This window comes from Octopus sinensis, linkage group LG18, assembly GCF_006345805.1.
Source record: "Octopus sinensis linkage group LG18, ASM634580v1, whole genome shotgun sequence".
Taxonomy (NCBI): Eukaryota; Metazoa; Mollusca; class Cephalopoda; order Octopoda; family Octopodidae; genus Octopus; species Octopus sinensis.
In genome coordinates this window covers 11,857,427-11,874,926 of record NC_043014.1, presented here as the reverse complement: position 1 = coordinate 11,874,926, position 17,500 = coordinate 11,857,427, and the positions used below count along the sequence as shown (strand labels likewise).

Genomic DNA, 17,500 nt, shown 5'->3' with positions numbered 1-17,500 from the left:
CGAGGGAAACTTTGATCGCTCTTCATAATTCTTTGGAGTAAGCCTCTGTGATTTGGACAGGCTGTGAACAACTTGTAAATATGTCTTGGAAAACATTCATCTTTAAATAGAGCTATTACCAGGTTATGAACATGATCAGAGTTTTGAATTGTTTCCTTATTTTGGGATAAGGTAGACATTTCATTGGCGATCTATCTACCTTGCATAATGGAGGATAGAAAACTTTTGTGGTGTTATTATCTATCAGCCAGATGCATGTGGTCAGGATCTCACTGAACGCATATCATTATTTATCTTTACCTCTAGTATCAGTTTAGTGTAGTCTGCATGGCTACTGAGTGGGGTCAATTGGACACATTTGTGTATGTCTGACAACATTATGAGAAGCAAATAGGGACCAAGCATAGCAATTTTTACACTCTATCTATTACCTTACCCTTTCCCATAGATCCGCGTTGGGCGCCACTGTTTCACGCCAGCCGTTAGCCTTTGACTGTACGCTTAAATATCATGGGCATGCTCTTAATGATGTTAATTATCTACCAAAATGTAGAATTGATATTTGTTTGTTTTTGCAATACTTTTTCAGTCTCTCATATCCACTAAAAGTATTTGATTCAAGCTCTATAAAGAGACATCTGATGAAATATGTGAAAGACAAAGTCGACCTCGGCGGAATTTGAACTCAGAACGTAAACAGAGACGAAACACCGCTGAAGTTTTCGCCCGGCGTGTTAACGTTTCTGCCAACTCACCGCCTTACTCCATTGCTCAATATTCTTTTCTACTCTAGGCACAAGGCCTGAAATTTTGGGGCCGAGTACGCAACTGGTTCTTAATTTATCGACTCCGGCAGGACGAAAGGCAAAGTCGACCTCGGCGGAATTTGAACTCAGAACGTAAAGACAGACGAAATACATATTTCTATTTCTTTACTACCCACAAGGGGCGAAACACAGAGAGGACAAACAAGGACAGACAGACGGATTAAGTCGATTATATCGACCCCAGTGCGTAACTGGTCCTTAATTTATCGACCCCGAAAGGATGAAAGGCAAAGTCGACCTCGGCGGAATTTGAACTCAGAACGTAAATACAGACGAAATACCGGTAAGCATTTCGCCCGGCGTGCTAACGATTCTGCCAGCTTGCCGCCTTACTACATTGCTCAATATTCTTTTCAACTCTAGGCATAAGGCCCGAAATTTTGTGGGAGGGGGCCAGTCGATTACATCGACCCGATTACGCAACTGGTTCTTAATTTATCGAACCCGAAAGGATAAAAGGCAAAATCGACCTCGGCGGAATTTGAACTCGAAACATAAAGACTGACGAAATACCTATTTCTTTACTACCCACAAGGAGCTAAAAACAGAGGAGACAAACAAGGACAGACAGACGGATTAAGTCGAATATATCGACCCCAGTGCGTAACTGGTCCTTAATTTATCGACCCCGAAAAGATGAAAGGCAAAATCGACCTCGGCGGAATTTGAAATCAGAACGTAACGGCAGACGAAATACTGCTAAGCATTTCGCCCGGCGTGCTAACGTTTCTGACAGCTCGCCGTCATTTTTAGTTGTCTAATTTAGGTTAGACCAGAAAACTATAAAATTATTTCTTCTTTGATGTATGTATGATACAGACCAATGTTTTTAGTTGTTATTGGTAATTTGCGATAAACTGTGCAGGTTAAACTGTGTGGTTAAGAAGCTTGCTTTGTAACGACGTGGTTTCGGGTTCAGTCCCATTGCGGGGTACCTCGGGCAAGTGTTTTCTATTATGGCCCCGGACCAACCAACACCTTGTGAGTGAATTTGGTAGACGTAAACTACGTGGAAGATAGTCGTGTATAAATATATGTGCGCGCATGTTTGTAGTTGCTCCCCACCACACGACAACCGGTGTTGGTCTGTTTTCGTTCCCGTAATTTTAGCGATTCGGTAAAAGAGCCCGAAAAAGTAAGTATCATATTTTAATTAAAAAAAATATTGTTATTGATTTGTTGGATTAAATCCTTCAAGAGGGCGCTCAAACATGGCCACAGTTCAATGACTTAAACTGATAATGGCATCGTTGGATGCAGGCTTTCAGCAGGACAGACTCCGCCAGTTCACTGAATTTCTAGCGACTTGAATGATTGTAGGTTTGTTTCCGATCTTTATATCTTTCACCAGTATGCAATTTCGAAACACACACACACACGTGTCTTATCAATATCGTTAGCTCACACTCGCAACTAGCTCTCACTTCCTCACAGACATGCTTTCACACCGCCCATCTAACAAACTCTAATAGCCATACACCCACTAACTACCGCCATTACACTTCCATGTCGCTATTTATATACACGAGCAAAACGCATCCCGTCCAATGTCAAACTCATGTCAAACATTTAAACGAAATTTTCTCAAAACAACTTGTACGACCGTCCCATAGGCCGCCTCTTTGAGAATCACTGATTTAACCTAAATTTGAGACACCAGCAAAAGAAGAAATAAAGATAGACTTTTTTTCTATTCTAAAGAAAAACGATTTTATACACACAAATATGCAACCGAAGAGCTTAAAGTACCAGTAATGATAAGGCTGTTGACTGGGAGAACACAAACATGGTTTAAATAGTAAGCTTGGCAGGAAAGAAACGTGCCTTTAAGCAGTACAAAAACAACAAAAAATGGAAGGTGCAGTTATGTACAGGTTGACGTAAGAAAAGCAGGACAAAAACGATGCACGCAAATGGGTTAGCTGGAGGTAAATCTAGATGGAAAAGCATGATGAATTTATGAGAACGTAGATGGGACAATAAGTTTATCCGATAAAACATATAGGAAATCAACTTGGGGCGATTTTTAATGAAAAGCAACAACCTAGGGAACTATATACTTGCGCGTATAAATGCACGTTCCCACGGCTTTATCGATCGCATTCTCACCTGGAATCGATTTTTATAATTTTTTTCAAGACTTATACACGCCCTGATACCGTCGCTATTTACATATCAAATGTGAGCACAATCGGATGGAGGATGCCCGAGATCCTAGAAGACACACACACACAGACAAACAGACAAACGGATTTTATATAAGAGATATACACACGTGCTCACGATAATCACAATATTCTCTTCTTATACAACTTCCAAGCGCAGACTCACTCTTATACTTGCATCTACACAGCGGTTTCTTCCTTCTTTCTTTACTACCTCATAGAATAGCATTTCCCTCTGGTTCCTTCGCCTCTTTTCTCCTCATTACTTCTCTTTCTCATTTCTTATATGCTTCTCGTTTTCATTTGAAGAAGCACTGATGTCGGAAACGTTAATGAACTTTCTCTTTCTACTACAGGCACAGGAGTCTGAAATTTGGGAGAAGGGATAGTCGATTAAATCGACCCCAGTACTCGACTGGTACTTATTTTATCGAAACCGAAAGGATGAAGAGCAAGGTCGACCTTGGCAGAATTTGAACTCAGAACGTAAAGATGGACGAAAAACCGCCAAGCATTTTCCCGGCGTGCTAACAACTCTGCGAGATCGCTGCCATAATAATACTAATAATAATCCTTTCTATTATAGGCACAAGGCCTGGAATCTGGGTGAGGGGGATAGTCGATAAGATCGACCCCAGTACTAAACTGGTACTTATTCTATTGATTCCGAAAGGATGAAAGGCAAAGTCGACCTCGGCAGAATTTGAACTCAGAACGGACGAAACGTTGCTAAGCATTTTGCTCGGCGTGCCAACTGTTCTTATTTCTTTACTGCCCACACGGGGCTACACACAGAGGGGACAAACAAGGACAGATAAACGGAATAAGTCGATTATATCGACTCCAGTGCGTAACTGGTACTTATTTAATCGACCCCGAAAGGATGAAAGGCAGAGTCGACCTCAGCGGAATTTGAACCCAGAACGTAACGGCAGACGAAATACGGCTACGCATTTCGCCCGGCGTGCTAACGATTCTGCCAGCTCGCTGACTTAACTCCTCTTGCTCGACTCCTTGGACTCATAGATCCAGTTGTCCGCTTTCTATGGCATTACAGGCGACCAAGATTACAACTTTACTCTTAAATAGAAAACTACTCCTTCGCAGGATTACTCATTTACAGCTGAGTGGACACGAGCAAAATAAAATGAAGTGTTTTGCTGAAGAATACAATGCACTTCTCGGTTCGCGAATCGAAACTACGATCTTAAGATCCACATCCTTGCCATTTGGCCACACACTTTCGCAATTCAATATGGTACACGTTAATGAAGGGACGGGTGAGTTATAAGTCACGTAATCGTATAAGATTGTAATTGGAGTCTGGTAAATGTAACAAAAGTTAGTAGTTCTTGGGAGAATCTAAAAATATAAATGAGATTAAAACATGAAAAGAAGATTTAGACAGACGAAACCATTTGTGTTGGCAAGTAAATAAAGGAATGAGATTTACCTTTGCACACAATAAAGACTGCTTTCTCGATGATGAAACTAGGTCTGGTTTACTACTGCAAAATAAAAATGTCGGTTAGATACATGATATATAAAACATTGTAAGTGACTAATGATGAATCAGAAAAAGTGAATCAAGTTGTCTCAAAAGCTATAACGTCATGAACAGTAAATGAATAAAATAGGGGCTTAAAAGGACTTCCTGCAACGAATGAATACACAAATATGTAAACTGATGAATGCATAGTGATTAGGCGTAGGTGGTGGCTAATTGTAGGCGGGAGTGTAGGTGATGTGTTCTTACGAAATGATGTGGCGTGTTCATTTGATATGCTCCAGCGTGGTCTAAGCGATGATGGTTAAAATAAACTAACGAACCCACAAGTTCTTAAACAATAGGTGCAGGCATGGGTGCGTGGTTTAGAAGCTCGTTTTACAAGACGACCACGTGGTTAGGGGTTCACTCCCACCCACTGCGTGGCGTTTTGGGAGAGTGTGTTGCATTATAACCCTAGGCCGACCAATGCCTTGTGAATGAATTCGGTTGACGGAAAAGAGCTGGCAGAAACGTTAGCACGCCGGGCGAAATGCGTAGCCGTATTTCGTCTGCCATTACGTTCTGAGTTCAAATTCCGCCGAGGTCGACTTTGCCTTTCATCCTTTCGGGGTCGATTAATTAAGTACCAGTTACGCACTGGAGTCGATGTAATCCACTTAATCCGTTTGTCTGTCGTTGTTTGTCCTCTCTACGTTTAGCCCCTTGTGGGCAATAAAGAAATAGGAAACTGTGTGGAAGCAAGTCGTATGTGTATGTGTGTGTGTGTGTGTGACAACGGGTTTGCATTTGTTTACGTCTCCATAATTTAGAAATTCAACAAAACAGAGAGATACAATAAGTGGCAGATTAAAAACAAATAAAAAAATTCTGGGGTCAATTTGTTGGACTAAGCCCTTCCATGAGGTGCTCCAGCATGGTCGCAGTCCATTGACTGAAACATGTAAAGAGGAAGGGGTAATTTGGATACATAAACACATCAATAAAACGTGTTCTGTGTGCTTGGACAACCAAAAATGAACAATTCTAGATATTATAGTTCTATATTTAAGAGACTGGAATTATGTACATTATTTACATTATTTACATTCGGGCATATGGCGTAGTGGTTAAGAGTGCGGGCTACTAACCTCAAGATTCCGAGTTCGATTCCAAGCAGTGACCTGAACAATAATACTAATACTACTACTAATAATAATAATAACATCGAAAAATACCTTAAGAATGAGAACCCAGGTTCGAAATTTCCCCCAAGACACCTGAAATGTTGTGTTAACAACAAACGAGATGACGACAAATATCCGCCAAATGTAAATAATGTAAATAAATTCCAGATATATCTTTAATCGTTTATCTGTTTCAGTCTTTTGACTGTGGCCATACTGGGGCAACGCCTTGAAGAACTTTTGGTCCAACAAATGGACCCCAGGACTTGTTTTTTAAATTTTGCTACTTATTTTATCGTCCCTTTTTGCCGAACCGCTACGATAAGGGGATGTAAACACACAAACACCAGTTATCAAGCGGTGGTAGAATACACACACATGCACACACAGACACACACACACACATACACGCACACACACACGCACACACACACATACACACACATATATAGACATATATACGATGGGTTTCTTTCAGTTTCCGTCTGCGAAATCCACTGACAAAGCTTTGGCCGGCTCGAGGTTATAGTAGAAGGAACTTGCCCAAATGCCACAGAGTGGGACTGAACCTGGAACCAAAGGATCATCATATCATTCTGTTCCATTTTGCAATCCAAATATTTCATCATAAAATATGAAAAATTTGAAAATAGATTCAGAAAACGTAAATGTTTAACGTTAGTTCTGATGAAATTCTTTTGCTAATGTGATGTTTAGAAATATAGAGATAAGTCCTAAAACATGAACAAACTACAACCATTAGAGATGTTATACTATGAGGTCCCTGTTCTATAGGCTTTTACGCACCAATGCAGAAAATACTATATTTAGAATGACGGACCCCCCTTGCTCTCATTCAAATTTGAAAATTGAGGAAGATTTTGTAACCAATTCGAGGCTTTGTGGTAACAAATTTGCTTCCCAACCACATGGTTCCGGGTTCGGTCCCACTGCGTGACACCTAAGGCAAGTGGGACCAAAGCCGACCAAAGCTTAGTGAGTGGATTTGGAAGTGAAAAACTGAAAGATGTTTGTCATATATAAGTAAGTGCTGAAAAGTTCCTAGCTTTAAGGGTTTTGCGAAAGGCCTGGCTGGAGGGCCAGCCTCCAGGGTTCTTTCACAGAGCTTAGAAAAACTGAAGGACCGCTGCAGTGAGTGTGTGAATCTGAGAGGGGAATATGTTGAATAAAAGTAAGTGCTGAAAAGTTCTTAGCTTTAAGGGTTTTGCGAAAGGCTTGGTTGGAGGGCCAACCTCCAGAGTCCTTTCACAAGGCTTAGAAAAACTGAAGGACCACTGCAGTGAGTGTGTGAATCTGAGAGGGGAATATGTTGAATAAAATCCTAATTAACTGATTCCCTGTATTTCCTTTTACCCAAAGCCAGACGTGTGTATGTGTCTTTGCGTCTGTTTGTTTCTACTACTGCTTGACAACCAGTGTTGGTGTGTTTACGTCCCCGTATCGTAGTAGTTCGGCAAAAATATACTGATAGAATAAGTACCAGGCTTAAAAAATAAGTGCTGGGATAGATTCTTTCGACTAACATTTTTCAAGGTGGTGCCCCAGCATGGCCGCAGTCTAATGTCTGAAAGAAGTAAAAGATAGCAGATAAAGAGGTCATATCTCGTTAATGTCATTCAGCTATGTTCGTAGGCGAGTCCCCCCCTAGCTCTAACTATTTACTCTGTTACTAAAGACTACCGAAATATAATACCAAATATCATTTCAGAAAATGTCACGTTTAAATGAGAAAGTATCCTGTGTTTATTAATTGACGAAAAAATGTGGAAATAATTTTTTCCAACGGACCATCTAATCGTAAAACGGCGAACTGGTAGAATCTTTCGCACGTCGGACAAAATGCTTACCGTCATTTCTTCCGTAACTCTTGATGTTCTGAGTTCTAATCCCACTGAGGTAAACTTTGTATTTCATCTCTTCGGGGGTCGATGAAATGGGGTCAATAAAATAAAGTACCAGTCTAGTCCTGGGGTAGATAAAATAAAGTACCAGTCGAGTACTGGCGTCGATAAAATAAAGTACCAGTCGGGCATCGGGTCGATAAATTAAAGTACCAGTCGGGTACTGGGGTCGACTCGAATCGACTTCAGCCTTCCCCTCAAAATCAGTGACTTAGAACCCTACAATGGGTTGGCATTCTGTACAGGGTTGGGGGGTGGGAATGTTGTGCTCTCGGTCGCTTACGAAAACCAGGTAACCGGCCCTACAGGTCCTAAAACTTGGGGCAGTAACGTTCAGGGGGTGTCGATGTTGCTGACGATGCTGTTGCTGTTGAACGAAGCGGTCTTCGTCCCAGAGCTCGCAGTGGGAGAAGTCCGAATCGTGGTCCTTTGCTATTCGTAAGACCCGCAGAATTGAAAGCAGGTCAACCCCCGACACCGAGAGCATCGACGGATGGATGAATGCGCATCCAGGCTCAGCGGTTGTGTAGGAAATCGGGGACAAGAAACAGGAAGAAAGATTGAGAGAAAGTTGGGGCGAAAGAGTAGAACAGGGGTCGCCACCACCCCCTGCCGGAGCCTCGTGGAGCTTTAGGTGTTTTCGCTCACTAAACACACACAACGCCCGGTCTGGGAATCGAAACTGCGATCTTCCGACCGCGAGTCTGCTGCCCTAATCACTGGGCCATTGCGCCTCCACTGTTGTTGCTGTGGTGGTGATGAGGACTTGAGAGTGGGAGATGTATAGTAGAGTGTGCTGTAATATAATGAATTGAAATGGCAAAAATAAATAAAGTGATATGTAATATATAAAAGAAAATCTAAAGGATCTTAGAAACATAACAAAATGCGCATAACAAAAGCTGGCGATATCAAAATTTGAAAATCCTTCTTTATTGAGCGAAATAAGATCTGAATGAAAAGCGCCGAAAAAGGAAATTCTTTTCTACTCTAGGCACAAGGCACAAAATTTTGGGGGAGGAGGCCAGTCGATTAGATTGACCCCAGTACGCAACTGGTACTTAATTTATTGACCCTGAAAGGATGAAAGGCAAAGTCGACCTCGGCGGAATTTGAACTCAGAACGTAAAGACAGAGGAAGTGCCTATTTCTTTATTACCCACAAGGAGCTAAACACAGAGGGGACAAACAAGGACAGACATAGGTATTAAGTCGATTACATCGACCCCAGTGCGTAACTGGTACTTAATTTATCGACCCCGAAAGGATGAAAGGCAAAGTCGACCTCGGCGGAATTCGAACTCACAACGTAACGCAGACGAAATACCTATTTCTTTATTACCCACAAGGGGCTAAACACAGAGGGGACAAACAAGGACAGACATAGGTATTAAGTCGATTACATCGACCCCAGTGCGTAACTGGTACTTAATTTATCGACCCCGAAAGGATGAAAGGCAAAATCAACCTCGGCGGAATTTGAACTCAGAACGTAAAGACAGAGGAAGTATCACTATGCATTTAGCCCGGAGTGCTAAAGTTTCTGCCAGCTCACCACCCTTTCCGAAAAAGGAAATTGTTAAAGACATCCTGTTCTACCAGAGATTTTAGTGGTCAGTTCGTTCCTGACGTCATAAACCAATGGGCGGATCACGATTGTGTTGATGCTGCGATTTCTACTAGAGACCTAACTGGTCGGTTTTTTTGCTGACGTTATAAATCTCTAACAAATCCTGGTCGTTCGAACACAGCGATCCTGGTTCGATTCCAAGACAGTGTTTAGGACTCTACAAAATATTCATGTTACGTGCCTATCACAGATAGCTCCTTTCCTTGGTTATAAGTGTCACTAATGATTAATTTGAACTCTTCAGTCGAAAGCTAATGAAACATTCTAGTATCCAGAACTTACACTGGTGAAAAGAAGCTCCTTATATGTGAAAAATATTTCCCACACAGTGTATCAAAAAGAAACTTTTTAGGTATAGCTGCGAGCTGGCAGAAATGTTAGCATGCCGGGCGAAATGCTTAGTGGTATTTCGTCTGCCGTTACGTTCTGAGTTCAAATTCCGCCGAGGTCGACTTTGCCTTTCATCCTTCCGGGGTCGATTAAATAAGTACCAGTTACGCACTGGGGGTCGATATAATCGACTTAATCCGTTTGTCTGTCCTTGTCTGTCCGTTCTGTGTTTAGCCCCTTGTGGGTAGTAAAGAAATAGGTATAGCTGCTAGAATCACTCTGCCACAGTGTATCCCAGCTATCAAATGACTTCCGACTACTGTCAGCGAATCTTTTCCTCGTGTCTCAGAATACACATATAATAATTTTAAACATCAATATACGTATAATGTCAATATTGGAAATACAAAACTTAATTTTTATCCACTTAAATTTGATGAGTTTTAATAAGCTCCCTACTTCAAGCTGTAGAATAATCTCAAGATCTCAAAATTCTGTTCATGAAAGAAGATATTTGGAGAAAAACTTCGAAAGTGAATATTGACCATTGAACTGCATAATATCTTTCGCAATTAAAATGAAAGCTTGTAGATCTTGTGCTCTGAGATACTATCTTCTAATTAACCCACTCCAGACCTATCCCAAACAAACAAAATCAGGGTTAATCATCTCTCACTGACTCACCAACCAACCCCAACTTGTATGACAGCCTTATGCCTCATCCCTCTTTTTCTTAGATTTAGGTTCTTCTGTTCTGCTCAAAGAATTGGGCAGCAAGCTTCTTCCACCGGATTTGGTCGACTGCTACTCTTGCCCATCCTTTCCATGTAATGTCAAATGACTTCAAGTCACCTTGAAATATCTGCTGCCAAGTGATCTTCGGCCTGCCCATTTTGGGCTTGCCCACAAGTAGTACTTAAGTCATGACCGTTTTGGGATCGGGTAGACTAGTGGTATTGAACTGGGGTCCATATAAAACTTTTTGTTAAAATTGATGAGCAATAAAACCCTAACCCTAACCCTACAATACAGCAAATATTTTAAGAATTTAAAAAAAAATTAAATATCTAATAATCCTTTCTACAAGGTCTGAAATTTGTGGGGAGGGGACTAGTCGATTACATAACCCCCTGTCTCGGCGTGCTAAGGTTTCTGCTAGCTTGCCTCCTTCACTTCGTATATTATTATTGATATCAAATTTTGGTACAAGGGCAACGCTTTATGGGGAGGGAGTAAGTCGCTTACATCAGGACCAGTATTCAATTGTTACTTTATTAAGGGATGAAAGGCAACGACGACTTCAGCGGAATTCGAATTCAAAACGTAAAACCGGAAGAAATGCCGCCAGGCATTTTATTCGGCATGCGAATGATTCTACCTGCTCATCGCCTTGAGTTCATATACTAATATTGCCAGGTGTTATAAGACGGTGAGCTGGCAGAATCGTTAGCACGCTGAGCGAAACGCTTATCAGTATTTCTTCTATCTTTATGTTCTGAGTTCAAATTCCGCCGAGGTTGACTTTGACTTTCATCCTATTTTTGGGGTCGATAAATTAAGTACCAGTTGCGTACTGTGGTCGATCTAATCGACTGGCCCCCACCCCCAAAATTTGGGGCTTTGCTCCTAGAGTAGAAAAGAATATTGTTATGTGACATCACTTAGATAGAACAGGAACTGATCTAGTAACGTTTCATTTTAGCAACTGGGTCTACTGTTCGTAACCGTTGATGTAGCTTTGATTCTCAGAAAAGTAATTCTTTCAAAACCTTCGGTTGATAATTTCAATGTATACAAAGCTGAATCCCCTTTAATGTATCGAAATAATAAGATATAATTCAATATTTGTTCCCTTCAAAAACACACACACACACAAACTTCTGATGACACTTAGCCTTCATAGCATACAGTTGTTATAAAGAGCAGAACTAATTTATTTCTATTCTGACTTGTTTTAGTCATAGTATAGCTCGGAAGGGTTTTAGTCGAACAAATCGATCCTAGGCCTAGTACTTATTCCATCGGTCTTTTGTGCCGAACCGCTAAATTACGGGAACGTAAACACACCAGCATCAGTTGTCAAGCATTGGTGGGAGGACAAACACAGACACACAATATATATATATATATATATATATATATAGATATATATATATATATATATATATATAAAACCATCCGAAATTGCAAAGATAATCTGGAACTCGACTGAGGAAAGAATACTCCGAATGACCCGTCCTTGTTTTCTTTATATCATCTGTCTGGATGTTTTGCGTTCTTGTCCCGACAGGTTTCTTTCAGTTTCTCACTACGAAATTCACTCAAGGCTTTGGTCGGCCCGAGGCTATAGTAGAAGACACTTGCCCAAGATGTTACGCCGTGAGATTGAACCCGGAACCATATTGGTTGGGAAGCAAGCCTCTTACCGCGCAGCACTACACCGTCGGTTACGAACGAATGTTTCGCTTGATCCGATCAATGGAACGGTCTGCTTGTGAATCGTGGAATTAAAGGGAAAGTGGCTGAGTACACGACGGAGGTGCCTGCCCTTAATGTAGTTCTTAGGGAGACTCAGTGTGACACAGAATCTAACATCGAGAGCCCTTTGAATTAACATGTACAACTCACTGAGTGGACTGCAGCCACGTGAAATTAAAGTGTCTTGCTTAAGGATACAACGCGCCGCCGAGTATCAAACTCACGACCTTACGATTGTGAGCCGAATACCTTCACTAAGCCACGCGCCTTCAGACACACACACACACAGACGTACACACACACATACACAGACATACACACACATATATACACATACGCACACATACACACATACACACATATGTACACATACATAAACACACATATACACACACATATACACACACATATATACACATACATATATACACACACACACATGCACACATACACATATGTACACATACATAAACACACATATACACACACATATATACACACATATACATACACACACACACATACACACATACATGACAGGCTGCCACTCAGTTTCCGTCCAGTTGGCCGGAGGTATATAGTACGCCTGATCAAGACATTGGACAGTGGGACTGAAGCTGAAACCAAGAGGTCTGGTTTCCATTCATTTCATGGTTATTCATTTTGAGAAATGTATAGCAGAGTATGTTGCAGAACACTGAGTTTAAATAGGAAAAAAAAGGAGTGGCTGTGTGGTAAGTAGCTTGCTTAACAATCACATGGTTTCAGGTTCAGTCCCACTGAGTAGCACGTTGGGCAAAGTGTCTTCTACTATAGCCTCAGGCCAACCAAAGCCTTGTGAGTGGATTTGGTAAACGGAAACTGAAAGAATCCCGTCGTATATAGGTATATATATATATATATATATATATTATATATATATATATGCGTGTGTGTGTGTGTGTGTGCATGTGTGTGTGTGTGTGTATGTGTGTGTGTGTGTGTGTGAGTTTGTGTATCTGTATTTGTCCCCCCAACATTGCTTAACAACCGATGCTGGTGTGTTTATGTCCCCGTAACTTAGCGGTTCGGCAAAAGAGACCGATAGAATAAGTACTAGGCTTACAAAGAATAAGTCCCGGGGTCGATTTGCTCGACTAAAGGCGGTGCTCCAGCATGGCCACAGTCAAATGACTGAAACAAGTAAAAGAGTAAAGAGTATATTCTGGAAGATTTTAGAAACAAAACAAAATGAACAGACCAACACCTAGCAGTATCAACATTGTTTTCAAATCTTGACACATGCCCAGCAATTTTGGGGGCGGGTGTAAATCGATTAGATCGACTCCAGTGTTTAACTGGTCCTTATTTTAACGATCCAGAAAGGATGAAAGGCAAAGTCGACCTCCACGGGATTCGAACACAGAACATGAAGACAGACGAAATGCTGCTAAGCATTTTACCCGGTGTGTAGCGATTCTGCCAGCTCACCGCCTTTAACTAGCGATATGAACATTAAAAACAAAAGTGATAGATGTATTATTAAATTTATTTATTTATTTATTTATGCGCCCTTTTCAAGCCTAGCCAGGCTCACGGGCCCGGTTTCGCGGTCTCTGTGGTGTATGTGTTCCCCCAGCTGGACGGGACGCCAGTCCATCGCAGCGTTACTCAACAGGAAGAAAGAGTGAGAGAAAGTTGGGGCGAAAGAGTACAACAGGGGTCGCCACCAACCCCTGCCAGAACCTCGTGGAGCTTTAGGTGTTTTCGCTCAATAAACACACACAACGCACGGTCTGGGTATCGAAACCGCGATCCTCCGACCGCGAGTCCGCTGCCCTAACCACTGGACCATTGCACCCCCGTATTATTAAATAAATTGCTAATGACGTACCATTGATTACATCACGAAGCTGTCGTAGTAAACTGTATTAAACCATATATACAAAGGAATAAATAATCAAAGGGCTCTTCATTATAATACACTTGGCAATTATCGTTATAGAGATGATACGAAGGATGTGATAAGGTCAAAAGATGAGAATACAGGTACAACATCGATCTGGTTTTTGGTTTTCCCGAATTAGGGGTAGTCACATTGAACAACACGCTCTAAACTCTACGAATATTAGTTTCAAATTTTGGCACAAGGCCAGCAATTTCTTGGGAGTGGATAAGTCAATTTCATCAACCCCTCTGTTGAACTGGTACTAATTTTATCGACCCCGAAAGGATTGAAAGCAAATTCAACCTCACCGGAATTTGAACTCAGAACATAAAGACGGATGAAATACCGCTAAGCATTTTGTTCGGGGGGCTAAAAGTTCTGCTACTTCGCCATCTTAATAATAATAATAATCCTTTCTACTGTAGGGACAAGGCCTGAAATTTGTGGGAGAGGGCCAGTCAATTAGAGCGACTAGCAATTGATCTAATGATCCCCGAAAGGATAAAAGGCAAAGTTGACCTCGGCGGAATCTGAACTCAGAACGTAAAGACAGACGAAATATCGCTAAGCATTTCATCCGGCTTGCTAGCGTTTCTACCAGCTCGCCGTCTTTTAATTGATCTAATTGATCTGTCACGAATGTTTAGTGGCAAAAAAAACAAAAAAACTACGTGTTAAATGAATCATTGATGACTGAATAATAGAACTTATGGAGGGTAGCGGTGGAATAGGTTTTCTTGTGAGACTCCAAGTTATCCTGAGCTCTGTGGATGATCGCAAGGGCGCATTTTTTCTTTTTTTTATGGCCCAAACAGGATCTTTGACTGCTCACCACCCTCTGCTATCACAGATCGGTTCGTTAAAAGCTCACACGGTTCACAACTAAGCATATCGAATCAATAATAAATGAATCAGTGATAAATGAATCGATGATAAATGAATCAGTGATAAATGGATCGGTGGCAAACGAGGATAGATGTACTCTATTTCATCAATCAAAGAATAATGAAAAGCAACGTTGACCGCAGCAGTACCTGAAATCTGAATGGAATGATACGCATTTTTAATTTCAGTACAATACCACATTTGCGAAGGAAGTAGAGGTATGGTCAATTAATTTAACTCCACCCCCACGTCCAACCAACACTTTACTTGTTAGTTATTCTATAAACTCAGCAAGTATGAAAAACACCTCCTTTAGCTCCTTACTTCTTTACTACCCACAAGGGGCTAAACGTAGAGGGGACAAACAAGGACAAACAAATGGATTAAGTCGAGTATATCGACCCCAGTTTGTAACTGGTACTTAATTTATCGACCCCGAAAGGATGAAAGACAAAGTCGGCCTCGGCGGAATTTGAACTCAGAACGTAACGGTAGACGAAATACCTATTTCTTTACAACCCACAAGGGGCTAAACACAGAGAGAACAAACAAGGACAGACAAACGGATTAAGTCGATTATTTCGACCCCAATGCGTAACTGGTACTTAATTTATCGACCCTGAAAAGAAGAAAGGCAAAGTCGACCTCGGCGGAATTTGAACTCAGAACGTAACGGCAGACAAATACGGCTACGCATTTCGCCCGGCGTGCTAACGTTCCTGCCAGCTCGCCTCCTTTAGCTTCTGGTGGGATTTGAAACAAGAACATTGAAAGATATAACCAAATACAACGCAGCATTTTGTCCAAAGCTCTACCGACTTTGCTATTCTCGGCTTTCTTGCTTGAGAAAAAACATAATCCCTTCCACTCTAGGTACAAAGCCTGAAATTTTAGGGACTGGGAGCTAGTCAATTGTTTCGACCCCAGTGATCGACAGGGGAATTTATCGACCCCGAAAGGATGAAAAGCAAAGTCGATCATGGCGGAATTTGAACCCACATCTTAAAAACGGACGAATTGCCACTAAACATTTCATCCGACGAGGTAAAGACTCTTCCAGCTCGTCGCATTAAAGTGAAACTAACGACGCATCTAAGGTTCCAGCAAGATTCGAACTAACGACCTCCCACGTGTAAAGCAGCCATGATAACTATTTCACCTCGGAACGTCTTGCTGGAGAAGAAAATAATATAACATTCAAGTTTTACGATAGAATTGTTTTTCATGTTTATTTGTTTTGAAAACAAACCCTGGCCAACGTATCATGAATTACAGTCTATCTTTTATCTTTTTGTTGGTTCAACTATTGGACTGTGGCCATGCTGGGGCACCAGTTTGAAGGGTTTTAGTCAAATCGGTCGCTTTTGGCAAACCGCTATGTTGCGGGAACGTTAACAAATCAATACCGGTTCTCGAGCAATCGTGGAGTGGGACAAACACCAAGGTACATACATACAAACGTACATATATGTCTCTCTCTATATATATACATCTATATAAAATTAATATAAACAACAGGTTGCAACCAAAATGAGAATTATAATTGTCATTAAATGTGATCAAAGCGTTAAGAAACGCACACACACACCACACACACACACACAAACGCCAAAATTCTCTAATCCACGCTTTTGACAAATTATCCATGTATGCATGTACATATGCACACGTATATATATATATATATATATGTGTGTGTGTGTGTGTGTGTGTGTGCGTGTGACCGTGTGTGTACCGTTGGCGATTTTTTTTACCTCCGTCTTCCCTTCTCTGGATCTTTCCTTCTCCTATGTTTCCGACGAAGAGCTCCGCTCGAAACGTTAAACCCTCCTTCTTCCCTTCCTTCCTGAGCGTCCAATAATACTATGTCAGAAACATAGGAAAAGGAAAGATCCAGAGAAGGGAAGACGGAGGAAAAAAAAATCGCCAACGGTACACGCGCGGTCACATTATATATAATAATAATAATAATAATAATAATAATCATAATCATAATAATAATAATAATAATAATAATAATAATAATAATATAATAATAATATGACAACAAAAGAATGAATGAGACTTCGATATTATGTAAATAGAGGAATTTATCTATAAATATATAATATAGGACAATCAGTTAGTTGTCATAATAATACTCAGAATTTCAGATGCCAAAGCTAAAGGACATCCTCTGTCTTACTAACTGATGAGGATGTCCATTAGCCCTGGCATCTGAAACTCTGAGTATTATTATGACAACTGATTGCCTTATACTATATCATATTATATTATATTATATATATATATATATATATAATATATATATATATATATATATATGGCATTCTTTCGATATCACTCGACAAAATCAAAACATTTCACTTCGTCTATTTCCATGGAAGCAAATGACAGTTCGATTCTTCTGTTTTCTGTTTGGAAATTTTCGGATTTTACCTACACACATGAAACAGGTAAGAACAAATATGCAAGGCTTTTTTTTTTTGTCTTCAAGTTTAAAACGAAACATTGCTGGCATAATTTCGTTATATCTATATTCCACAACCCACGGATATACCCGAAGTGAAATGTTTTGATTTTGTCGAGTTATATCGAAGGAATGCCATATGTATATATATATATATATATATACAATTTAAAAATAGGATAAAATCTTCATA

At 40.7% G+C, this 17,500-nt stretch overlaps 1 protein-coding gene across 1 annotated transcript in view; it reads right to left on the bottom strand.

The window, feature by feature from the left end:
* LOC115221481 (fibroblast growth factor 1) overlaps positions 1-17,500 on the bottom strand; it is a 30,368-nt gene that overhangs the window by 12,059 nt on the left and 809 nt on the right. Inside the window, exon 2 of the mRNA XM_029791673.2 lies at positions 4,446-4,500. The gene's annotated coding sequence lies outside the window, so the exon portion shown is untranslated. The remainder of the gene's footprint in view (positions 1-4,445; positions 4,501-17,500) is intronic.